Below are 26,016 nucleotides of genomic sequence, written 5' to 3' on the forward strand. Positions count from 1 at the left end.
AATAGTGTCAACGTTGAGAAACCCTGCTAAACTTAGTCTCTCTCATTTTACAAATGGGAATGTAAGAGATGATAGCTTGATTTGCCTAAGGGTTCATGCATACTTATTGACAGAATAAAATTCCTAACAATTGTAGTGCTATAATGGAATCCTGCCCTTTAGCTCCCCCTCCCTTTTAACCTGCTGCCCTAGGGAAGTTTGTTATCCTCTCACAGATATCCCCAGGCTCTCAATGGTGATGAAATGTTTCCTGCATTTTAGTATTTCAAATTTCTTAAGTAAGTAAATAAATAAATTAAAAACCAAACTACCTAAGATAAATTGCTTAGGCTCATAAGCATCTTTTGTTTTTTGTTTTTTTTCCTCTAGGGAGGCGTTGTAGCAGTTTGGTCCTGGCCCTGGGTTGCTTTGCTCTGAAGAGCAGCTCAGATTGGGAGTTACATAAATCTATGATTAATTTAAAAATGGCCAGATGAAGTAATTGTTACTTAATAAATCTGGCTTGGTGAGCCGAGTGTTCCTAACTTAGGCACCCACAAAATGAAATTATAAAACGTCCTCTTCGTGTTGAGGAGGACGGTCTCTCCAATCCTTCAGAGCAGGTGCGCATGCGCTGTGCCTGTGCTCTTGCCGCGCGTATGCGTATGCGTATGCGTATGCGCATGCGCATGCTGGCTATGCGCGGCGGGACTCCGGCTCTAAGTGCAAGGCTGCTTGGCGTGAGTTTAGAAGGGTGTTGGGGACGTCGAATTCAGGACCTGTGAGTACACCTTCCTTTATTTACAGATTCCCACGGTATTTCCCCTCCTACCTCCGTCTTCATCTCAGCTGAAGTTATTAACTGTGGTTATTTCTGGAAGGTAGGATTTGGGATTATGCATGTGGAAAATATGTTTCTTTTTTACTTCTTGATTCTACCTTTTCTTTCTTTTCCTGTGAACACGTTTTTATAATAAAAATGAAAGCTTTTAATCAGATAATATCCCGTCAGAAATCATCTGGAAGCTTCCAAGCAGAGCGCTCGGGCGGCGTCCGCAGAGCCTGCGGCCGGGCGGTGTGGGTGGACTCCGGGCGCGGCCGTCCTTCCGAGTCGCCCCCGTCGAGCCCGCGGTTGGAGGGAAGGACCCCGGTCCAGGAGAGCGGGTCTCAAACTCGTCGGCAGGTTGTCACCGCGGGGCAGCGGCAGAGGGCCCTGATGCCCAGGCCCACCTGCAGGGGTCCTGGTTTAGGGTTCGGCCTGGGCTGTGGCAGTACTGCGAGGTCCCCAGGTGATTCAGGAATCATAAGGTATTTGAGGGGTTTTGGCGGGGAGGCGTCTTGTTTTTGCTCTCTTACCAAACTTGGGTCAGTTGGGAGTTAATGAGGTGTGGTTGCTCTAAATAAACTTCGAGCAGAGCTGATCATAGGACTAAAAACAAGGGTCCATCCCCTTAGGGATGCAGTAGCAAAGTTACAGGGACACTAATTATAAAGCTAGTTTGTATTTTTAATTGTTGAAAAAACCATGAGCTTGAAGGAGATTTTACTTATTAAGGCTGCTTTACCTTCGTAAACCACTAAGTAGATTCATAAGGAGTAAGGAGCTGCCTCTGGGGTTTAAACAGTCCTACGCAATAGGTACTGATAAATGTTTTTAGTCTCTAATTACTTGTGCCTTCTCCTTCGCCACCCCGGCCCCTGCGATCCCCCCCCCCCCCCCCAGGATGGGAGGGCCTCCTTACATGTGTATCTTACCAGACTCTTCCATGATGCTGCTCAGGTTGAATTCTGGGCTTTTTTTTTTTGTTAGACCAGCCATGCAGCTTTCTAGGTGTGTTAAAAGTCTGGAAGGGCTGTCCATTTGCCACGACTCCCTCCTGGAGCCCTGAGCTGCTGAGTTCTCCAGTGTGATGGGCGCCAGGAAGGGTCTGGGGCTGGAGTTACAGAGGGGAGGCTCGTAGCAGCCAGGCAGGCCCCGCTGGCTCTGAGGAGCAGTCCAGCCACCGCCGTTTCTGGCTTCCTGCTTCTCCATAGAAGCCACTTGGGAGCAGTATGGCCTTGCCTATGAGGAAGCTCAGGGAACCTTCCCAGAACTGACCAGCACAGCCCCAGAGCCTGGAGCCGGCAGCTGGTGACAAGTAGAATATTTCACAGAGGATAAATCTTTCAACTTGCAAATGCTCCTTTGGTGAGAAATCAGACATTGGGTAGGGAGTGGGCAGAATCCTTGCCCCAGTGAATGAAAGTAAAGGATGGGAGCCCCTGACCTTTGTTCTGTGATTCGATAGTACAGAGTTTGTGGGAAAGAAGATTCTCTGCTTACAGTGGGTCCACTGGCCAGAATGGGCTCCTGAACAGGTGCCTTTCATTATGTCACTGAAAAAAGAGAACAGAGAGAGAAGCCGTGTACTCTATTCTGCGACCGCTTCCAGGCTGTAAGCTCTTCTGACAAAAGTCAGACAGAGGAACATATGACTTGGGGCCTTTCAAGCTTGCTTTCATAAGAAACACTATGAACTTTTCAGTCTTACATGTTTGTTCTGGGTCTTTGAATTAGATTCTTCACACTGAATGTGCTCTCACCACCAAGGAGATCACATTTAAAGTATTATTTTACAAAATTATGATGAAGTGTCTGTAATTAGCATTGTATTTACATTTTTTGGCTCTTTCTATGTTGTCATGCTTCCAGGATCCATTTAAGAATGGAGAGAAGGAAGGATATACAGGGACCTGGGGGTGGAAGCCTAGGGAGCATATGGGCAGAGGTGCAGGAAATAGAAGGGGGATAACTAGAGGGTTCTCCTCCAAATTGCCAAGGTCTCAGGGCAATGAGAATTGAAGTGTGAATCTCTTAACTTGGTTTGTTGGCTGGTTTTGAGCTATCTCTTAGGTAATACCATTTTCCAGGTATTACTCAACCACAGCCTTTGCTCAGTCCCATTGCAGTCGTAGCTGGGAATAAACCCAAGTCTGGGAGGAGAGCAGGAGGAGGAGTTGTCAGATGGGAGAACAAACAGATCCCGCTGGCAGCTTTAGCCTCTCCCTAAAGCATGAGGAGGTAAGGACCACCTGACTGCCAGCTCTACTATTGTGCACATATGCAGGGGCTGTGAGATGCACTTAGAAGAGGAGGCGCCCAGATCCTGGAGATTTGGTGCTGACGGCCAGCCAGTACCAAGCACTTGAGCCTGCCCGCCTCCCCTGCTGTTCCTCCCTCTGAAGGTCAAAACTAGCCAGTTCTAGTTGGGCCATGTGAGATATTTGCTTCTTGACAGCTTTGGGAGCTTCCCATACCCCAGGCTAGAAGAGGTTCCCCTTGGCTCTGGCGGTAATCTGGCATCTCTGTTGTTGGTGGAATTCTTGGGGATTCTAGCATCTCTAGCAAAATGGAGATTTCTAGGCATCCTTTATCTGAATTCAGCCTAAAAGTCAGCAAGCCATCACCACAGCTGTTTTTCCAATTACATCCCCAGTAAACCATGGAAAGAAACAAACTTAGACTTCATGACTTTGACTAATAAAGTCAAAAGTCAACTAGACACCAGACCTGTAAGAAAGTGTTTCATCGTAGGAGCAAGATTCAGGGCTGCTATGATGAGGTGTTAGAGGCTATCCAAAACCAGGGAAATGAGCTGATACAGCCAGACTGTTACATACTATGACATGGAAAGATCTTCAGGTAAACAGATGTAAGCCACCAGGATTGGCGTAATTACTTTGTACATTGCTGGACATGGCAGCACCCCGTACTTGAGCACAGGGGTCTTTGTTCTTGCCTGGCTATGATAATGGAGACCATTAGGGCACCCTGCTAAGTGCATTAGATATATTTTCTCATTTAATCCTCACAACAACCTCATGAGGTGGGTACTGTTACCTCTCTATTGTGCAGATGAGAATACTTTGCTTGGAGAGGTGAAGTCATGTGTGCAGGCTCCCTGGATAGCAGGTGGAGGAGCCTCTGTACTTTGTGTTCTTATACCCCCTCTCCCTTTAGAGGTCCTTTGGGGGATACTCCAGGATGTTGACCCTCGTGGATTTTCCTAATACCGGTTAGTCGGTGTGAGAATAAAATCCTCCTATTCATTTAGATTAATTGTGCCAACAAATTAATTGTGAGACCATAAGGCTGAGACAAGCTCTCCAACAAGGTGCTCAGTGAAATGAAAAACTGTTTCTTGCCTTCATTCTAACTGCTTTAAATAGCAGTGTCAAATCTTTATATGGGGTTGCTTGTGGTAGGTTTGGACCAACTTTGTTTTGAAAGAAAGGAAGTTGAGAAATGTACAATTCCTGGGTAGAAGAACAAACAGAACATCCCATGTGCCCTGAGAGTCATAAAAACAACAACAAAGCTGAAGTAGGATTTCCTCGTTTTGTAGGGGGACGTTTTAAGGACTGTTTCTCTGTTTACTTTGCAAACAAAGGGCAGCTTTACCTGGTATTTGGGTAACACAACCTGCAGTGGTGTGGTCTCTGGATGACCAGGCTCAGTAGCGGGGCAGCCTGGAGCCTGAATGTGGGGAACAGCATGATGGACCAGAAGAACGGCTCTGGGTCTGGCAGCAGTAAGTCCCAGGACTTGAACCAGCCCCCAGCATCTTCCCTCAGCTTGCCTAACTGGTTTGGGGTGGCAGTGAGACTGCCTGCCGTGCTCACCTCGATGGTCTTGGATGTTCCCGGGGGACATTCAGATGACAGAGGTCAACCTATCACTCTTATTTTGTGTGGCTCATTTGTTCATTGTAAACACTTGGTTCACACTTTTTGTATGCCAAGTACTGTTTTATTTTAGCTCAGTTCTTACAACAGTCCCGTGAGGGAGATGCTGTTCTTGTCTTGATTTTGCAGATGAGGAAACAGGAGCACACAGCTGATTTGCTCAGAGTCACCTGCAAGTTTAGGGTCCATGGCAGTCAGGCTTGACCCCAGGTCGTCTGAACCTGGATAGTGTTTTTAACAACTGTGCTACAGTCCTCCTCCATCTGCCCTCCTCTGAAGCATAATCAGTTTTGACATGTCTCTTTTTGGGGGGCACAGCATGGTTCTTCTCTTTCTGAATGAAGAGGTGGTGTTTGTGTGCAGCCTTAGCAGGGCCAGAACCAGGGCTTCATTGGTGAGTCCCTGTGGCTTTCAGATTTCAAAATCCTGCCTACGGAAGTTTGGATAGTTTTGAGGACTTCTCATATTTTCCTCTTGTTATGTGTTCCAGGGGCACTACTGTTTTCCCTTCTAAATAATATGATATTAAATCCCAGTGTTATTTTTGTGACCTGCAAAATTACTGTGCAGTAGTATCACTCATTTGCATCATCAGTATCTCTTTGTGACCTACAGCTGAGTTCTTTCCTTGGCAACAGCAATTGTTGGTGTGCCTTTCAGTGTCCAGTAGAATGTGGGAATGTAATAATCAGCACTCATCACACATCTATTGACTTTGTTTTTATTAATTTTTTTCTTATTACAATAACACTGGTTCAGTGAGGAACAAATGTTACCACTGTGCCAGAAGAAGGCTACAACTATTCCAAATCGTTACCGCTCTATGATAGCTATACCAAAGCAGCGTCTATACAGTTTTGCTCATAAAAGGCTGTGATTCCAGAATTTTATATGTCTTTCATGTGTGGAAGCAACAATTATATTTTCTGATAGACAGAGTTTCAAAAATTTCTATGATAGTGGTTCTCTTGGGCAAGGTTTTATTTAATCTCTTTTGAAAAAAGTGCATAAAGATAAATTCCAGGTGACCAAGAGATAGGTGATGGTGCAATGAGTGATGAAAATAGAAAAGCCAGAGTATGAACAAGGCCGGGGACAAAAAATTAAACCAGTCAATGTACATCTGTTTATAAGCCTAGATAGTTACAAATAATAATTAGGGATTACATGTAAAATCTGTAATTGTATTTCTGTTTACAAACTGAAAGCAAATGTAAAAAATCATTCTTAGAAGAGACTTAACAGTAATTATGTGATAATCTGTACCTACACCTTCAGGTTGTATCATCAGAGTCTGAGAAGGAAATTCAGGGAATGAGTGGGGGAGAAGGAGTGAGAGGTAACAGGGTGAGGAGAAATGGGAGGAATTCAAGGCTTTTGACTTGGATAATGTGAATCATTTGTACTTGGGGTTTGTTTATACCCCGAGAAATACAATATTTTAAAGTATTTGGAAAACTATTTAGTCAAGTGAGGATTATTATTATTTTAAGTAGTATTTTAGTCCTTTAACATTTTAGCCAAGTAACTTCATGGCTTTTTAGGCAAGTTCATTTTGCTTGTGTTTGCGCCCAGTTCTCCCTGAACTTGTTCTGCTGCTAAACCCAGTTCATTGTGTGTTTCTCAAAGTAACCTTGACGAAGAGGAGTGTATCGTCCTGTCTGCTGATGTCTGGGGTCTGACTGCCCGGCTGGTGCTAGAAATTAAAGGGAAGTCTATTTCCCTATTTTTTTTCCCCTGAAAATCATAGACATCAAGTTGAAGCTAGAATTCTAGATGTATGTACATCTCCCTTCAAGGAAATAGAGAAATTGAAATTTACCCAATGTTATTCTCTAATTCTGATTGAATTTACACTTAATACTTCTTGCATATTGCTTTCTCATAACTTGGGGTGCACCAGCACTGGGCACGGTTTCTTTTGGAAATGTTGGGGTTGCAGTTTGGTAATATCCTCTGTGTGTGTGTGTGTGTACAGGGAGGGCCAGGAAGGATTCACAAATCAGATGTTAAGTTGAGGACAGGTAAGAACTCCTTTACTGGTAGGCTGGTCATAGGGAGGCTCATCAACACTTCAGCAAGGAAGTTAGCAGCCTTTCTCCCGGCCTGACTGCTGCTGTTCCTGGTGGTGGCCAGGTTGTCAAGCCTCATTACTGGAAAGTTCATCCTGTTAGAGTCCCACTTAGAGCAGGAAGATGTGCTGGAAAATAGCTCAGACTCTGTGGCCATTCTGACATAGACAATGGCATTCTAAGTGTTGATCGAGATGTTTTATTTATAGTTTCATTTTAAAATGTGAAAGTTAATAACTGATATCACAAGTAACCATATGTGCGTACTGCTGGATTAGATTTAGCAGATTTAATCTTGGTTGAGAAACGAAGTGAGGTTGGCATGAGATTTAGGGTAGAAACAGAAAAAGAAACAAAAGCAGTGGTAGACGCAGGCTTGAAACATGATGTATTATATGCACTAGCCACGTTATGCTACATTCATAAAGAAACCCAAAAATCTCAGGGAATTATGGCAAAAAAGGCTTATTCTGTGCTTTCATCGAATCCAGTGTGGGGTCGGTGAAGCTCAGGGCAGCACTCCCCCTGTCTTGTTAGCTGCCATCTCCACAGGTGACTTCCAGCCTTCTAAGGAAAAGGGCTTGAGACCAGTTCTTCACACCGTGGCCCGGAAGAAACGGATCACTTCTGCACACATTCACTGGCTGTGCCTAGTCACATGGCCCCACCTAACTGCGAGGGAACTGGGGAGGGCAGACCTGTGTGTCCAGGAAGGAGAGGAAAACTGGGTGTGGGTGAGCACTGCCTGCCTCTACTACACACAGGAGGCTTGTGAGTGTGGCCAGAGTGGAATCCAGGCAATGGGCAGGGTCTGATGTTACAGATAATCAGCAGGGGATGCAGAATTCCCAGGGAATCGAGTACGCGCTACCACTTTCTTTCTCTGCAGCCATGACGGCCTGTACGGCCCTGGGATCCACCTGCACACAGGGAGATGGTGCCGTCCCCTACTGCCAGCTTCTGGCTTTGGGTCAACTTTCAGTTGGATTGATATGTGTTGAACCTAATAAGATCTTAATAACTTTTTATTGAATGACTCGCCCTCTTCTGATACCTTCCTTGGCTACTGGCCCTGCCTTAGAGGGATAGTCTACAGTTTCAGGTCTGGGTTCCTTACTCCAGTCTGGCCCATCTCCCTGATGTTCTGACATCCCAGGCCTTGCAGTGGTGCTTCTGGTTCTGGGCTCTCACCTACAGCTTCCTGGCTCAGGTGATGAGAGTATAGTGAGACCTTATGAGCACGTGTTTCTCCAGGCCCTCCAGGGCCCTCCTGCTGTCCTTTACAGAAGGCTGATTCAGGGCCCCCATTGGCAGAGAGGGCCTCATCCTTCTTCCCTGGTGAACCCCTACTGCTTCTCCACACAGGGTGCTGGTTGCGAGTCATTCCAGGAGATAGCTACCTGGGTCTAAATCTTGCCTCTATTACTAGTAAACAGTGAGGCCCTGAGCAAGTGACTCAAACTCTCTGTGCTTCAGGTTCTCATCTTGTGGGTATAATAATACCTAGCTTGTAGAGTGGTGACGATTAAGTGAGTTAATCCATGAAAAGCACTTTGAATGGTGCTGGGTGAGGAGAAAATGATTAAAGAATATTAGTCATTGGCCCCCTCCTTCAAGACTCGGTTCAAATATCCCTGAACCTTTCCTGAACTTGCTTCTTTGCGAGGTTCCTTCACCCCTCTGCTGCTGCCTGTTATAACTTTTATCACGTTTACTGTAATTATTAATTTGCCCATTTTCCTCTCCTGCTAGCCTGTGATTACTCAAGTGCAGTGTATGGCTCAGCATTTACCCCAGTCCTTGACAGAGTGTCTGATGTGCAAAATAGATTAACAAGTGTTTTTGGAATAGATGGGCAGATCCAGGGTGGTAGAAATTGCTGGAATTTACCAGTGTCCAATTATCCTCTCCTTCTTGAATTCAAAGAAAGCTATATTTCCCAGCTCCCTATGCATCTGGAGGATTCATGGAACTGAGTTCCACATAATCTTCCATGAGCCTGCTCTCTGCTCCTGTCCAGCTGGCTGGAAGATGGTAGAATCTGAGGATAGAAAGAGCCCAGATTTCGGAGTCATCACCTGGAGAAGAGGGACCTGGACTTTGGAAATTGTGTCAGGCTTCTGAAATCTGAGCCTGTTTGTTAGAGCAGCTGGTGTACTTACCTGGCTAGTAAAACAAGGATCTGGGCGGAACAGATAATTTTCCTGTAGCTGTCATGGCATGATTTGACTCAGTCCTCTGACCAAGGCTGCTGAGCCCATATATGAGAAGCAGAAATGCACAGATGCAACGGAGCCCAAGGAAAGACTGGTGACACCTGGGGAGGGATGGAACGGCAGGGGAGCGTGGAACAGCCAGCCTGCCCATCCTCTCCTAAGCAGCAAGCCATTTTGGGGGGCAGATGTGGATTTCCCTGAACTTCTGGTTACCTCTCCTTCCTTTCTCCAATTGTGAGTAGCCACTGAGTATATGATTCTCCTTTTGCTGTTGAGTTACTTACAGGAAAAGCTGACTTTCCTTTCACTACACAGAGCATCATCCTTAGAAACAATTGCCATTCTTCTTAGAGTTTTGGTTCCTTCATAGGTACCTATTGTCCTAATAAATGAAACTGCTTGGAACACAAAAGCATTTATTTCATCTTTTAGCTAATTTAATTTCTACAACTCTGGTGAAAAAATATTTTATGTGTTTACTTGTCTAATGTGATTTTAAGATAGTTTGTTCTTAGATGCAATTTTGTTTTCATTTTCTAGAAAAATTAATTTAATTGACAGAAGGTGCATTCATTTAATGGCTTTTCTTGCACATGGTTAATGCTTAAGCATTTGATAAGATATTCCTCTTAGTAGCATCTTCACAAGACTCAACTGGAGAAGGCGTTAGATGGGGAAATCCTCTACATTTGGCAAAGCCTCGCTCATCCCGATTAATTGACGTGGCAGATCAGTCGGAATTGGTGAAACTGAATTGCAGACTATTTCTCAAAGAGATTGCGATGTAATTTCACATTGTTCCAACGAAATGTATACAAGTGTAGGCTAACAAAGGCTTTTAGGTTATTTCCTTTATCTAGCTTTCTGGTGCTTGGTATGTATTTCTGTGTCTGTCTTGTGAATTTCTCTTGGGTTCTTGAAAACTCTTTGCCCTTAGGTCCTAAACATTCTCTTTGCACCTTTGTTTAGTGTATTATGAAGTAGGACTTTTAGCAGAAGTGAATGTCAGGCTGGTCCCTATCTGTAAAATTAGAATTTCAGAATTAAAAGCTTTTCTTTTCAAGTTAGATGGCAGTTCATCACTGGGAAGAAGTTTCTTACTTTTCTAATGGGGCATGTTTTCAAAACTACAACTAAAGGATTTATGATTGGATTGTAGGTCTTTTTTGTTTGTTTGCTTGTTTTTTGGATGGGAAAACGGGCCCTTCTGAAGACGTCAGTCCTTCGCTGGAAAGCAGATTCAGCGATGGCTGGAATGGAGGACTTGGCTTCTCTGTGTCAGACATTGGATCTTCACGTTGAGGGCACTGCGGAGATACGGCGCAGAGGAGGCGTAGTCTGGGAGGCCGTGATTTCTCTGAAGGGAACTTTAAATTTCGAAGAATGTATCTGACTATGAAGGGAAGTAGATGGTGGTCAGGTAAAATGGAATATGCCACTTTTGACCTTTTCTTCTTTGTGTTACAGTGTCTACCCTCAGACTGGTTTTTAGTTGCCCATGGTGAAAAATGTAAGCCTTGAGAAGCTTTATGGTGAGCTCATAGATTAGTTGTAAGGTGGTTTATAAGTAGAGTAACAACATAATTTATCCTTTAAACTTGGATACCTTTTAGAGTGAAAAGACATGTTGTTAATAGTTATGTCAGTGATATAGATAAAAATGAGACTTTTCCGATCTATTAACCTCTCTCTCTCTCTCTCTCTCTCTCTCACACACACACACACACACACACACACACACCACCATCTGTGTGCTGAATGCAGAGACTTCAAGACCCTAGAGGAGGGCAGAGCTACAAAATGGAATTATCCTGGGTCCCAGATGAGCATGCGAAAGGCTGTCTGCCAGTCAGGAACATCCGTAGTGGGATCTCTAGTGCGCACAAAGTAAAATGATACCAAGTCCCTGAGATTCTGGCATTTGTTATGGCAAAGAAGGCTTTTCTAGCAAAGAAACACCTAGAAGGCCTGCAAATAGATAACTGGAGGGAGGGTATCACCCCTGCACTGGATGTGTTCAGGTCTCAGTTTTGAAGCTGCCAGTTTACCGTTATACATGCACGTACATGTACACAAACATGTTCACATTGTGGGACTCAGATAATGAACCAGCCTCCTCCAGACCGTTCCATTTTTGTCAATCTGGGATTTAGAACTCAGGACTTTTGTCTCTGAGCCTAATGTTCTTCCCTCTGTCTCATCCCTGATTTAAAGGAAAAATTCTATGTAAAAGTTGGTCAAATTGGCGGAACCATCTGGTAGAAGCTTGAACCAGTGCCACAGTGGAAATACTGCTTTCTGCCTCATTCTTCAGGGCTTAGGGAGGCTGCCTTGCCCAGCACTGAGAACCATCAGGAGAGTTGGGTGAATAACGGGGGCTTTGTCATAGGAGCTCCCTGAAGTCTTCCCCTCATGTGAGTGGTGTCAGTGTTCTCATTATTTTGGCTTGTGGTTTGTAACTTGTCATAAGAATTAGTTCCGGCTTAATTGAGGGCCTCATGTTGAAGTAAGAAGAGGAAATGTTGTGGCCTCTCAAAATGCCTTTTGTAAGATCCTGACACTTTCATTCTCAGCAGATACAGCTGGGAACAGTAGCACGTGGGAAGGGTCGGTTCACCAAATGTTCCGGGTCCAGCTCCCTCTTGGCCTCTTACTGGGAAGCTTGCTTAAAGACTGCTGGGGAGTAGGAACACATTTTTCTTCCTCTTTTCTTTCTGGCTTTAAAAAATCTCTTTATTTGGGGGTTGTACTGCCTGGAAGAAGGATTCTGGGCAGAATGTGGTGTTGTGCGTCTTCCCCACATCTTTTGGAAATGGGCACCCAGTCCTCGAGTTGATTCTCCACTCTGGACCTTTGAAAAGTTTCTTTTATCAAATCATAACAACTTGTGTCTATTTTCTCTTTTCTGTGCTAATTGGAGGCACTAATTCATACTCAAGTGTTAATGGATTAAAGTTTCTTGAAAACATTCTTACATTTTTTCCAGGGGCTTTCATTATCTCAGTGCAAAACCTTCCCTGACCAAGCCATGGAGTCCTCTTTTCCCTCTGATTCCCTGGGCAGGTTCTCCAGCTTTAGTGAGCAGAAGAACCCCCTGGAGAGCTGGTAATGTCAAGATTCCTAGGCCTGCCCCCAGAGATTCTGGCCCACATGGAGGCGAAGCTTTTTATGATGCCATGGTACAACATGCAGAGTAGTAAATGTCACATATCTGTCTCAGTACCCTCCCACCATACCTGAAAATCTCCCCTTTAATTTCTGCAACAAACATGCATTGAGTTTTGCAGTAAGCTTGGGGCCAGGAGCCATGGCATCCCTGAGCCTGTGGAAGAATCCGGAGACACACACACACTCACTCACTCACTGATAATTACTGATAGAAGTCAGTATAGATATGAGGGAACTGGTTAACGAGACCTGGGGTCAAGGAAAACCCTAGGGCAGTGCTACTCGAAATGTGGTTCCTGGGCCAGCAGCCTCAGTATCACCTGGAATCTAGTTAGAAATGCAGATCCTCAGGTCCCACTCCAGAGCCTCTGCCTCCAGGAGTCAGTCTGTGAGCACCCTCTGTCCTTTGCTTATAGCTCAAGCTTTGCCTCCTTCCATCCAGGGCATTGATAGCACGCAGCTCGGGGTAGTGGCATGAAGAGGGACTCGAACATAAAATTTACCCATAATCCCATCACCCAGAGAAATCACTGTGACTGTTTGGTGTATGTCTTTCCAGACTTATTTTCATGCAGTGTAGTCATATAAAATATATGTATAAACAGAAATCTATTTTACTGTAATATTAGCTTTTAAGTTTCTTTTCCCCTACTTAACCATAATGGTGGACTATCTTTCTATTTAAGTAAAAGTACTTTCACCACATTAATTTTAGTAACAGTAGAGCACTTCTTTGTAGGGATACACTATAAATCATTTAACTACTCCCTGTAGTTCAAGTCTTTCCAAATTTCTGGAATGGATGGACAACTTTGAGAAGAATATCCTTGTACATACATCTCTGTGCATATCTGAGATAATTTTACTGAACTTAAGTAGGTTCTTTTTTGTAATGTGTTCTTCAGATTTAATTTGCAGAACATTTATGCCAGAGTGACTGGTCTAAGAGATGAAGCCTTCCCATTTAATAAGTACTGTTAATCACACCTCCAGACTTCCATTTGATAATCAAAAGTACATGAAGATAGGACAAATTGTGCTGAAGTATTTTTATTTTGCCTGATTAATGGACTTAAGGTAAAGGACCCTGTCAGTTATCACTAGCAAACCTTAAGCAGAGACATAGGACCCTAGTGTGTATTTCTCAGGTTTTTGCTCACTCAAATACATCTTGGATCTTTGGAAAGAGAAGCAAGTTTCTAAAAAAAGTGGAAGATCAGCTTATACAACTCTGATTTCAATACAAACCTAGCCACAGTATCAGCAGATTCATTAAGAAGTCTGCTGGTGGTGATGTAAAGAAGGCTGGCAGATTTTCAATTCAGATTGACACTATTCAAGACAGAAGCATAACTGATGTTTATTCAAGAATCCTAAGACGTGTCACAGATTCTGTGGAGAACATCTGATATCTGTAGAGAGCTTGAAGTAAAGTCCTGGGAAAAATATGTTCCAGACGGTTACAGATGTTTTCATATCAAATCATATTTCTCTGAGAAGTTATGTACCATGTTCGACTGATGGTGCAGCCAATGTGAAGGGACAGTTTAAGGTTTTCTTCCTGTTAAAAAATAATTGATTCTGCCAACGTTATGGATAGTGTTAGTCACATATTTTGAGTCTTGCAATGGTGGATTTAGAAGGTGTCTGAACCTCCAGTTAATCCAGCAAAAAATTCAGTCACTTGAGTCCACTTAGAACAATTTGCATGCTGAAGCTTGTAGAAACTCCCAGAATTAACTGAATGTTTTACCAAATTAAGTACATTTTATAGGTCCTCAGGTATCACACCAGCACACACATGACCATTTCAGATGTTGGCTCTGCGGCATTAGACATGGTAGAGAGTTGAAAGCAGGGCGTTAAGAAGTGTTGAAAGGGCTTCGTCATTCCCTTGTGGGAACTAATGGAAACGCAGGAGAACATATTCCCACACTGAAGATTGTTGTAAACACCGGGCCAATGCCAAGGACACCCAGAGAAGCGTCATGGAGGCTTGAAGCCCCACGTACAGCTCAGTTGTTTCTGAACATTTTTAGATTCCTTTGTCCGCATCAAAATGCGACTTGAAAATGCCACAGTTCAGAATACGGTTTCTAAACCATCAAAGTAAGGCGGTATCCAAAAGATGGATGGAATTTAAATATTTTATGCATAAAAAAGGCTCTCAAAGCCAAATATGGCATATTAATTTTATTCTGGAAGGTTTATATGTGCTTTGAGGATGAATTGAGAAAATAGGTTGCCATTCAATGACATTTTCAAGGTATTCACAGAATCTCAGTGTATTTCCCACCTGCCTTATGTTTTCCTAAGGTACCTCACATTCCAAAAGTATTTCTAATCTGCCGAAATAATTTCTATTGAGATCTGTAACACCCATGTTGCAAAGCAGGGCTTAGTTCAGCTTTGGGAAGTTTAAAGAACTGTCAAGGTTTAGTGTGGCCCATGCTTATGCTGGTGAATGAACAGTGACATAAGAAATCATGGAAAGAGGGATGAGGAGGGGGCTGGGGGCTAGGGTAATCAGCTATCCAGATTTGCCTGGGATCTAGGAGTTTCCTAGGATACAGGGCTTTCAGTGCTAAAACCGGCAATCTCCCTGGGGTTCGCCAAGACTGACCTTGTGGGAATGGACCCACCTCTCTGCCTTATCTTTTACAAGCTTTTCCCCTTTCAGGTTTACTCCTGAGAACCATTTAAACAAGATTTCACCTGGGTATCAATACAGGGGACAGGTGCACATGTGCCCGGACACAAAGACATGCCTGTATTTCTTCTTCTCCCCTTGCCCCAACACACACACACACACACACACACACACACACACACACACACACACACACACACACACACACAAATTGTGTTTGTCTCAGGCTCTGCCTTCAGCATCCATGTTAAGAACCACAGAGAAATAGAGAAGCTCGAAGAAATAATCTTACAGTAAGGACTTACTCTGTGCAAAGCAGTGCAGTGGGTGCTGAGGACACCTGGGATGATGTGATACAGTGATGAGGAGACCGACTCCTTCCCTCCAGGAGTTTGTCCTATATGCAGAAGAATGAAACACATCAGCAGACAGTTCCAGTAATAAAATGTGATAAGTGCCTTAAGAAAGATATCAACAAAGTTCTATAGCAGTTCAGAGGCATCGGATTTTTAGTTTCTCTAATTAACAGCAGGTGGTATTTGTATTGAGTCTTAAAGGAAGAGTAGGGTGGCAATAGGCAAAGGTGGGGGAGGCGGAGTCATGGGGGATGCAGATTGTTTAAGACACGTTCCCTACCCTCAGGTCTCTTATGTTTCAAGTTGGAGACAGAACAGTAAACGTTATGGCAGTGGGAGTTCGAGGAAAGGGAAGAATTAGCTTAATCTGTGGCAGGGAGAGAGGGAGGGTGTCATGAAGGAGGATCGGGTTTTTCATGAGCTGAGGAGAGCAGGAGGACATCCAGGTAGGATCTGAGGACCTAAGCAGAAAGCCAGAGGCAGAAGTAAGTGCTGCCGTGTTTTCTGACGCTGCCGGACACCTAGGGTGTGGCATGTGTGTCTGGGAGTGTTGGGGAGAGTCGGACTAAAGGGCTGGCCCAGATGACTGAGCTCTAAAAGGCCAGGCTGGTGGGGATGGGTTGGAACTTGGCTTAAAATATAAGGCCACTGGGAAATGAGAAAGACTTCTTTGGGGTAGTTGGGGTGACATGTTAAAAGTACTAGTTTAGAAAGTTTCTTTTGTCGGTTGTGTACAAGATACCTCAGAAGGGAGAGGGGAAAAGAGACCCTCTCTGAGGGCCCTTTCCACAATCTCAGCATGAATGAGGGAGATAGACTGGGTAGGATTCAGTGGGGATGGAGCGGCAGGGGGGAAAATCTGGTAGACATTTTGAAGGAGAATATGACAAACGGATTTGGTGACAAATTGTGTAAAGGGGATGAAAGAAGAGTCAGTTTACTTGTCTCTAAAGGTTTTTCCACGATGATCTGTAACATTCCTTTTTGTTCTGGGAACTCATGACTTCCAGCTTTCTGGACTTAGCCACTGGAAAAATGCCAATACTTTTCTTCATCTTTTCCATAATTCAAAATCTTTTATCCAGTGACAGATTTTGTATGGAGTAAGAATGCATCTCCATCTCTGGAATACCATTTAGGTTGTTAGTCGGGGGATGTACATTTAAGCAAATACTATAATTTGATGTGACATGTGCTGTCGTGGAAGTATGGTCAGAGGACAATGAGTAAACCAAGGAAGGGTGACCAACCCTGTCTGGGAAAGTGGAGACAAGTTGACATCTGAACGAGGTCATGAAGGATGATCAGGAGTTCATCAGGCTAGATAGGTGGGGTGGAAAGAAAACACACAAGAGAATAAGGAGGCTGATTCAGGACTATCCTAGGGACTTGTGTGGCTAGGACTTAGAGTGGATTGGAGGAGGAAGAGAGAGGAGGGAAGTAGGTGATCTAGCAGCTAAGTTAGGTTGTGGTCAGATGAAGAAGGACCTTATTCCATGAAAGGAATTTGGACTCGATCCTGTTGTTAATTTTAAGTTGCTTGAGGTCTTTAAGGAAGAGAGTGGCTGATCCATGTTTGGGGAGGTAACTATGGTTACCCTGGAGAGGGTGGATTGCAGTGGGAAGAGGCTGAGGACAGGGAGGCAATAGGAGGCCACTGTAGTTCAGGCAAGAGGTGATGCATAAACAGGTTATTTGTAAAGTTTTTTGGGGGTGGGGGGTGGGGGTTGAGTCAAATTTTGAAACTTCAGTTTTAAGAGATGGCAGGGCATTCATTTATGGATTCATTTTTTTCCCCTCACACTCAAGTTCTGTATTAACTTTGCCAGGCACTGTACAGGGAATGGACAGTAAGAAGATAAACAGAACATGTCTGTGGCCTCCTTCAGCTTATCTGCATTGGTTCTCACCTTTTGGTTCCAGTACTCGTAAACAATGTGACATACACCTGTGGAGTGGGGATGGTAGATGTGGGAAAGGAGTAGGGGTGTCGAAGAGGAAGGATGCTCTTAGTGGTGAAAAAGCAGAATGTGGGAGTTGAGGGGGAAGTGTGTAGTACCCCTCCTTCTGCAGGTGATTCTACTGAGCCTGTTTCATCTAGGAGACTTCAGTTTCAAGTAACAGAATACCCTACTCGAAATGGCTTGAACAGTAATGGTGCTTTTTATGATCCATCAAGAAATCCAGGACTGGCCAGTTCAGTGGCTTAGCAGTGTCACTGAGAACCCAGAGTCCTTCCTCCTCTCTGCTCCACCATCCTTAGCCAGTTCCTCCCAGGCTGTCTCCACTTAGGGTTGCCACGTGTCTATCACATGCAGAGGTAACTATAGCAGAAAAAAAGAGGGCTCTTTCTTCCTTGTACATCTTTTTTTAAAGGAAGAAGGGTCCCATGCCAGAAACCCTCGGCAGACTTCTCATGTGTCAGTGGCCAGAAGTGGGTTGCTGGGCTACCCCTGAACCAACCACAATCACTGGCGAAGATAATAGGGGAGCAGGAAACATTGGAAACAAAATTGTAGCTGACAGCAGAGAAGAAAGTGCAAGTGGCTTTTGAGTAGACAGACAGTCCTTCTGCTTAAAATTGCTGGCTTCGGGAAAGAATCTGTTAGTTTTTGGAAATAAGAGCCTGCTGCTGCAGATAAGCAATTAGGACTGGAGATATACATTTGAAAGATACTGGATGAAGGATAGAGTTTTTTTATTAACCTGATATATGTCTTGTGCTTTACCCGTCTTAATTCACAGAACTCTGTCCAATGTAATAACAGGCAGGCCATTTTGCTGAGGAAACAGACTCAGAGAGGTTGAGGAACTAGGCACTATGGCACAGCTAGTAAGTGGTAGAGCTGGCATTGTCTGTGCCCATTTTTATCTTTTTCACCATGGGGAATTTTGAACATAACACTAAAGTGGACAGAATGGCATAATGAATGCCCCTGTACCTGCATTTAGCTCCAACCAACAACAGCCTCTTGCTAATCTTCCACTCACTCCTATGCACTTCTCCATCAACTATTTTGAAGTAAATTCCTCACTATTCATATTACTTCACCCATAAATATTTCAGTATGAATTTCTACAATATAAGTTCTGTTTTCTTTTAAAATTAATTACAATGCCTAAAATATTTAAAGATAAAATATTGTACCCAAAATATTTAACAATACTACTTTAGTACCATTAAATATTCAGGTGATATTAATTTTCCAATTGTCTAATAAATATAATTTTTTTTGCAGTTTATTTGAATGATGATTCAAATAAGGTTCACACATTGCAGTTGATTATGTTTTAATTCTGGTTTAAATCTCATGTCGCCCTTCATCGCTTTTCTCCTCTTTCCTATTAATCTTTGGAAGAAATCAAGTTATTTGACCTGTGGAGTCTCCCAGCTGGATGCATCTCCATGATGTAGTTTGGCATGGTTGTCTGTCCTGTGTATTTCCTGTAGTTGGAGTTGGATTGACAGGTTTGGTCCCATTCAGATACGACAGTTTTTGGTGCTGTAAGTGGTGTTGTGCTCTTCCGCGTTGAGGTTCTCTTTCTCTGTGATGTAAGAGGCACTGATGCTCAGTGCCTGGACACTTTATAACACTGTTAGGGACTGAATGGTTGTGTCCCCTCAAAGTTCATAGGTTGATATCCTAACCCGCCAGGGTGTGTGATAGCATTAGGAGGTGGAGCTTTGGGAAGGTGATCAAGTCATGAGAGTGGAGCCCTTGTAAGTGAGATTAGTGCCCTTATAAGAGACACCCCAGAGAGCTCTCTCGCCTTTTTTTCTTCTGCCATGTGAGGACACAGTGGAAAGACAGCCAGCCGTCTGTGAACAAGGAAGCAAGCTCTCACCAGAACCTGACCACGCTGGTGCTCTGATCTCAGACTTCCAGCCTCTAGAACTGTGAGAAATACATTTCTATTTATAAACCACCCAGTCTGTTACTCCGTTATAGTGGCTTGAACAGACTAAGGTGTGTCCTTCTTACAAGTATTTGCTGGAAGAGCTAAGGTTTAAAAGTCTGTTTGACTTGAGCAGGTGCCACTGTTAGCAGAGAGACAAAGTTATGTAGGGGAGGAGCTCAGGGGGAGAAAGGACAACTTCAGAGCACTTGAGACAGTACAGAAACCCTGGAGAAGAGGTTGTCTGGCTTGTTGATATGCACAAGTTAGCTAGTTGCAAATGTATGACCTGGTTAGAACTGTTGAGTATCCTTCATCAATCCCACTGATTACATCATGGCAGGACCCTGAAACATATGATGATTTTTGACATTTTCATGTGCTGTGCTTGAAGAATGTCTTTCCCTTTAAATCTGCCAGTCATATTGTGGGGCAGAGGGGGCACAAACGACAATGGTTTACCCTGTCTGGAGTGTGATGAAATAATAGACGGTAGCCACGCAAGGAACAGGGAAATTTGGAGCCTGCGAGCATTTCCATGTAATCAACACAACAACACAAAGCACTCTAGCAGGCATTGTGAACCTTTTGAAGGAAATAGGAAACTCACAAACCAAGGAAAAGGTGAGGGCCAGTGAAATACACACAAGACAAAAGTGGCAGAAACATAAATGGGTATATAATACATTCCACTTCTGTGCATTGTGGCTAGAGCAGGGCTTTCGTAAGAGTAATAGGTTGGGGACTGAAGGAGGTGAGCAGGCCTCCTGCAGGAGTTGAGGCAAGTGTGGAAGGCTCCCCAGAGAGGAGAACCTGGAGCAGGTGAGGGAGGATGGGGACACTCGGGATTGAGTCTGGAGTGGCTGAGGTCAGAGAGTGGAGAAGCATCTGCCCCACCACTAGATTGAAACAAATTTTTGAATTATATTTCTGAAAACATATTTCTACGAAAGAGGGTGTTTTTGCCCAGAATGCATAATGTTGAAAATCTGTTTGACTTCTCTGTTATATTTATAGTCTACTCTTTTTTTTCAAAGATATATTTTTTTTCTTCCAGTTTTATTGAGATGTAATTGACATACAGCACTGAGTAAGTTTCAGGTATGCAGTGTAATGATTTGACTCATACATCATGAAATGATTATCACAGTAAGTTAGTGAGCATCCATCATCTCATATTGATACAAAATTAAAAAATATTCTTGTGATGAGAACTCTTAGGATTTATTCTCTTAACAATTATGATGTATAACATACAGCAGCATTAATTGTATTGATGGTGTTGTACCTTACATCCCTAGTACTTACATATCTTATAACTGGAACTTTGTACCTTTTGACCACGATCATCCAGTTCCCCCTGCCCTCACCCCTCACCTCTTGTAATCACAAATCTGATCTCTTTCTCTATGAGTTTGTTTGTTGGTTGTTGAAGTATAATTGACCCACAATACTGTGTTAGTTCCTGGTGTACAACATAGTAATTCAGTACTTCTATGCGTTATAAATTTAACAAGAGTTACAGTCCACTCTTGTTATTTGTGGTAGTTGTGTTTTATAAAGTCACTGGGAACACTGAATTAGTGAATCCTGAACCAGTGCTCTTAAGGGAAATACAGGGTGAGGTTCCTGTGAGCCTGTGTCACGACCGATCAGTGCATCACCTTGTTTCATTTGTGTCTCTGTTTCAAGACCCCTTGTTTAATACATACTGCTGCTGCATTAACATTGGACTCGTGTCCAGTACCATAACTTATGCCTGCATGGGGCTTCTCTAACACACATATTTTCTCCAAAAGACACATCGCAGCCTTCTTGTGCTCAGGAACACTAGACGGCACTTCAGTGCTATGCTTGGGGGCCGTTTGAAACAGCAAAATCACCAATAAAAGCAAAAAATAAAAAAATAAAAACATGGCACTTAAACTACAAGAAGGCAGCTGTTTGCAGTATGAGAGCTGAAACAAGGGGGCAGAGTGTTGGCTTGTTCAGCTCAGCTGGGAACGCGTGTGTCGGACAACTCACATTGTTTGCTGTTTGGCGCGTGTCTATAAATGACCACACAGGTGCCTGTGAGTATTGAGTTGAGGGTTACAAATAAACTTCTGTGAGTAGGTGAGTTTGCAAGTATAGAATCTGTTACTAGGCTTGACTGTCATTTCACAACCAGTGTTAAGAGACAAACCTGGGGTGGGGGCTGGGGTGTAAAATTACAGCAGGTTTTCTGGATCTTTCCAGCACACACAGTACGCATCACTCAGCTGCGTGTGTAGATCCCGTTGGTAAAGGCATGTTGGAGGGGAAGGAGGAGGAGGAGAGGAAATGTGGCCCCAGAGAAGGAAGGAGGAAATGAAGGCGTATCAGGCCACAAGAATCCAGAAGTGGGGGCATGAGAGTGATGTGAGAATTCTCTGGAATCAGACCTAGGACAGGGACAAGGTGAAGGAGCAGGGAGAATGAGGCCCCCATGAAGGGTAGAGCCACCCTGTGATTTGGATGGTGCAGGGAGTGGTGCAGGAAAAGCTCCAGCAGAGGGCTGCTCTCTCATCTCCTGCTTGGAGCCCTGGTTACTTTTCACCCAGTTGTGCTGCTGGAGAAGGGAGGACAGCAGTGGGGTCCTGCTCCACCCTTTCAGGGCATATTAGGGTTGTCTGGGGTAGAGGCCTCAAGCCTTGGGCTTTCTCGCAGATGATTTAAGGAAGGACGCAAGACTGGTTTTCACTTGCAAAGAGAAAATTAAAGCTAGAGATTTGATCCTATAAGAGGTCTTTGAACTTATAAACACAGACGCATATGTGTCAAGAATGGAAACTGGCAAAGACTGTATTCCGTAGTTTGAACTTAATTGCTTTTGGTATGTACTTGAAAAGATAAAATATCCCAGGACGTTTAATTTTAGAATGTCGTTCTGTTGTGCTGCACAGTAAGTGATTTTCACAAGGTTTTGGCTGAGATATTCAGTATCAATATGCAGGAATGGTTTCAATATGTGGTAGGCCAATAAAAACAAAGTCACTGTGACCCATGCTTTGCAGATCTAAGAGGGACATGGGAGCAAGTAGCGATAATTAATTCCAGTTTTGGGGAAATACCGTAACTATGCAGCCAAACACCTCTGTCCTGCACCCTGCTCTGTGTGCCCTCTTGGGGAGGGGGGAAATGCAGTCACTGGCTTCTGAGGGGGCACTGACATGATGGTGAGGCCTGAGGGGAGCCCCGTGGAAATGGTGAGTGCTGGTTTCATCTGGAATCATGGAACCCATAGATTTGGCCACTGGGCTGAGAAAACTCACATTAGCAGTGAGCTCATTGAGAGGAACTAGGACTGCCCCCCTCTCCCCGTTGCTTTGCTGCTAGCTTTGCAGCAGGAGTGTTGCCCAGAGCCTCTGACCCACTTCCCTGCTTTCAGGGCGGTCAGATCCAAGCACTGGGGTGAGGATGGCATGCTCTCCACTTGTGTGTTAATTCAGTAGCGCTCCCTTCCTCATCTCTGCCTAGGGGGTGGGGGTGGGGCAGCGTATTTGCTCCCTGGTGTTCAAGTGGAGTGAGGCGTGTGTGTGGGGCAGAGGATCAAGTAAGAAGTGAGGCTGCGTTATCTAGAAACCTACCCACCATGCTCACATAGTACTCAAAATATGAAGGCTTTATTTTTTTATATAATTTTATTGCAATGGAATTGACATATTAACATTAGTTTCAGGTGTACAACATAGTGATTCGATACTGTTTATGTTGTGAAATGATTGCCATACGTCTAGTTAACATCTGTAATCATGGAGGCTATTTTATTTTATTGATATTATCTTGTTCTGAAGCCCTTATTTTTAGAGTCACCAAAAAGAAGTTAAATTTGCCTACTTTAGTAAGAGCTTGATCTTCTGGCTTGAAGCAGTATTTTCCAGACAAGCTCCGACTCCTATGGGCTCCAGCGTTTTCTTTCAGGCCTTTTCCTTCTCTCAGCCCCTCTTCTCCTGCTCCCTGAGTGACATCTGGGCATAGGAAAAGGCTTCCATAACATCGTCACCACTGAGGGTACGGGTAGGGTGTGTCATACACCTGCAGTCCTCTGCTGGCTTCTGTTCGCTTCTTTTCCAGGTGCTGCTGATCTTACGTCTCCTTGGGAATTAGTTTCTGCTTAGCAGCAGATTGCCAGTGGTAGGTGTCTTTGGCTGGTGTGTCTCATGCTGCTCTGGCGGGGCCCAAGCAGTGGATGGTGGTACCCCCTGGGTTTAGCATCCTCCACTTCGCCTCTCGCTGCTGTGGACCCTCTGAGGCTTAGCCAGGGGCTCCCATCAGAACTGGCTGTAGGTGGCCTACTCTTCAGCTTCTGCTCTAGGATCCTCTTGCTGCATACCAGAGTACCTTTAGCAGACACTCGTAATTCTCGGCTCCTGTTGTCCCCCACAGGACTCCTGGGAACTTCTAGACGTCCCCATGTCAGATACAGCCCATGGGGAGACAAGAGAATGTTAACTCCAGCCCATCTCCTTAGGCATTTCCCTCTGCCAATGATAGTCTACTGTTCCTGAACTGCGTGGACTGAGTGTGTGTGTGCATGTGTGTGCGCACATGTGTACAGGCACATGTATGTAATATATGTGCTGGGGGAGCAGTGGAGGGAGGGAGAAATGAAAGCACCAGCCTAAATATTTTTTTGCATTTACCAGTTTTTTATGAAGGATATAGTAAAGGATACATATGACAGCTAGATGGCAGAAGTGTGTAGAGCAGGGTAGGTGGGAAAGGGGAGAGCTTCTGCACCCTCTTCAAGTGCACCATCCTTCCAGCGCCCCCATGTGTTCACCAATCTGGAGACTCTCAGAAGCCCACCATTTAGGATTCTTACGGAGGATCCATTATGTAGGTATGATTGATTCAATCACTGGCCTGAATAGTTTTGGATTCACCTGTCTACCCACCTGGAATTTTTGCCACCTCATTCTCCCTGCTCGTCCAGGTCCAAGCTCCCAGTAGGTGAGGAGATGTGTGGAAAGTCTGCCTCCTTCTCCTTGTGTGTGCAGGGATTGCCTTACGTCATCTGTGCTCTGCACTATGGCTCATGCTAACACTCTATGCTCAGTCCCCTGACTTTTGATTAGAAATAATATTTCTTTCCCTTAACAAAACTGACTTCTAAGATAGTGGTTTCTCTCTACCTGGAGAAATCTAATATAAAACACAGTTTAAAAAAAAAAAAGATTTCTTGTTTCAAGGTTTTGCCTCTTCTTACCCTGAGACAACAAAGGCCATTGATTCAGTGGGTGGAGTACTGTGGAGCAACATGATTTATGGATAGTGAAAAATGTATTACTGTAATATTTTTAAAAATATGGTAGAAAGGATTGGGGACTTCTGGATTAGAAGAAGCAGATCAAGTGAGGCTGCTTACATGCTGGGGTGGCTGAGTCAAAGGAAAATGTAGCTGGGTTACCACAGCTGGATTTCCTTGGGGTGTGTAGTTGCCTTTCGCAGCCTTACTGAACAGGATCAGCAGACGTGAGTCAAAACCAACTGCAGGAGGAAAGACAAATACGGCCCCTCATGTCATGGCTACACAGGGGGCTGGAGGCTCTCGTGAGCTTGTGAACTCTTCTTCCTCAGAGATCCTTTTTCTCTAGTTTACTTAAAGCTGCCCCAGCCAATCTTCAGGGATCAGAAAGCGTTTTCTGTAAAGAGCTAAATAAGAAATATTTTTTGCTTTTTGGGCCTTGCAATGTCTGTTACAAGGACTCAGCTCTGCCATTGTAATGGGAAAGTAGCCATATATAAAAAAAATACATAAATGAGTGAGTGGGCCCGTGTTCCAATAAAACTTTATTTACAAAACCAGGCAGTGGGCCAAATTTGGCCTGAAGGTGGTAGTTTGTTGACTTCTGACCTGGAAAGAAGTGCAAAGTCAATGTAGTAAAATAACTGGCTGAACTGATCCCTCTGTCCTGTGTCTCATACATACACACACACACACACACACACACACACACACACACACACACACTCCATGTATATAGACCAGACTGTGTTTTTAGCATTATTATAATCCTGACTTTGTCCTTGCCCATCAAGTGTCCAGAATGTGGGGACAGAAATCCTGAATTGATGATTTTTTTTTCTTTCAGCTGTTGAAATACTTGTCAAGTTCAATGACTGTTATTTACAGAGGTAGTTTGAATTTTTTAATTCTGTTGTTTTGACTTTCTGCCCTGGGAAATCTCCAGATTGGCTCATGTTTGATTTCATGGTCTTCTGGAAAGAGCTGGGTGTTCAGGGGGCCACTGTGCTTATTAGTGGAGAAGGTGGGAGGGCCAGGTGAGCAGATGCTCCTCCCTGACTGCAAGCTGCAGGTGTGTAAGCTGTCCTGTGTGTGTCTGGGAGCACGTATCAGTTTCCTATGGATGCTCTAGTAAATTACCACACACTTTGTGGCTTAAAACAACATAAATTTGTTATCTTACAATGCTGTAGCTTAGCAGTCTGACATAGGTCTCCAGGGGTTGAAATTAAGGTATTGGTGATGCTGTGATTCTTTCTAGAAGCTCCAAGGAGGAACCTGTTTCCTTGCCTTTTTTGTCTTCTAGAGACTTTTCACGTTTCTTGGTTTGCGATCCCCTTCCTCTGTCTTCAAAGCCAGCAACATTCTGTCTCTGATCACACTTCAACAGTCAAATTGCCCTCTGGCTAACTATAGCCTGGAAAATTTCTTTGTTTTTGAGGATTGTGAAGCCACCTGAGTAGATTGAGCCCACCTGTAAAATCCAGGATAACCTCTCTATGTCAAGGTCTTTAACCTTTTGTCACGTAATGTAACATACTTGTAGGTTCCAGGGACTAGGAATAGGAGATCTCTGGGGGGAGCTGTTATTCTAACTACCACAGAGCAGGATCCGACCTTGGACTTTCCTCATGCTTTCTGGGCACACAGAGTGCTGAAAAAGTCACTTAAATTTACTGGGATT

At 44.1% G+C, this 26,016-nt stretch overlaps 1 long non-coding RNA gene across 1 annotated transcript in view; it reads left to right on the top strand.

Moving 5' to 3' along the window:
* Positions 1-688: 688 nt before the first annotated feature.
* Positions 689-26,016, top strand: part of LOC141573336 (uncharacterized) — a 388,243-nt gene continuing 362,915 nt past the window's right edge. The window contains exon 1 of the long non-coding RNA XR_012498994.1: positions 689-760. This is a non-coding gene — a long non-coding RNA (uncharacterized LOC141573336). The remainder of the gene's footprint in view (positions 761-26,016) is intronic.

This window comes from Camelus bactrianus, chromosome 15 (genome assembly GCF_048773025.1).
Source record: "Camelus bactrianus isolate YW-2024 breed Bactrian camel chromosome 15, ASM4877302v1, whole genome shotgun sequence".
Classification (NCBI taxonomy): Eukaryota; Metazoa; Chordata; class Mammalia; order Artiodactyla; family Camelidae; genus Camelus; species Camelus bactrianus.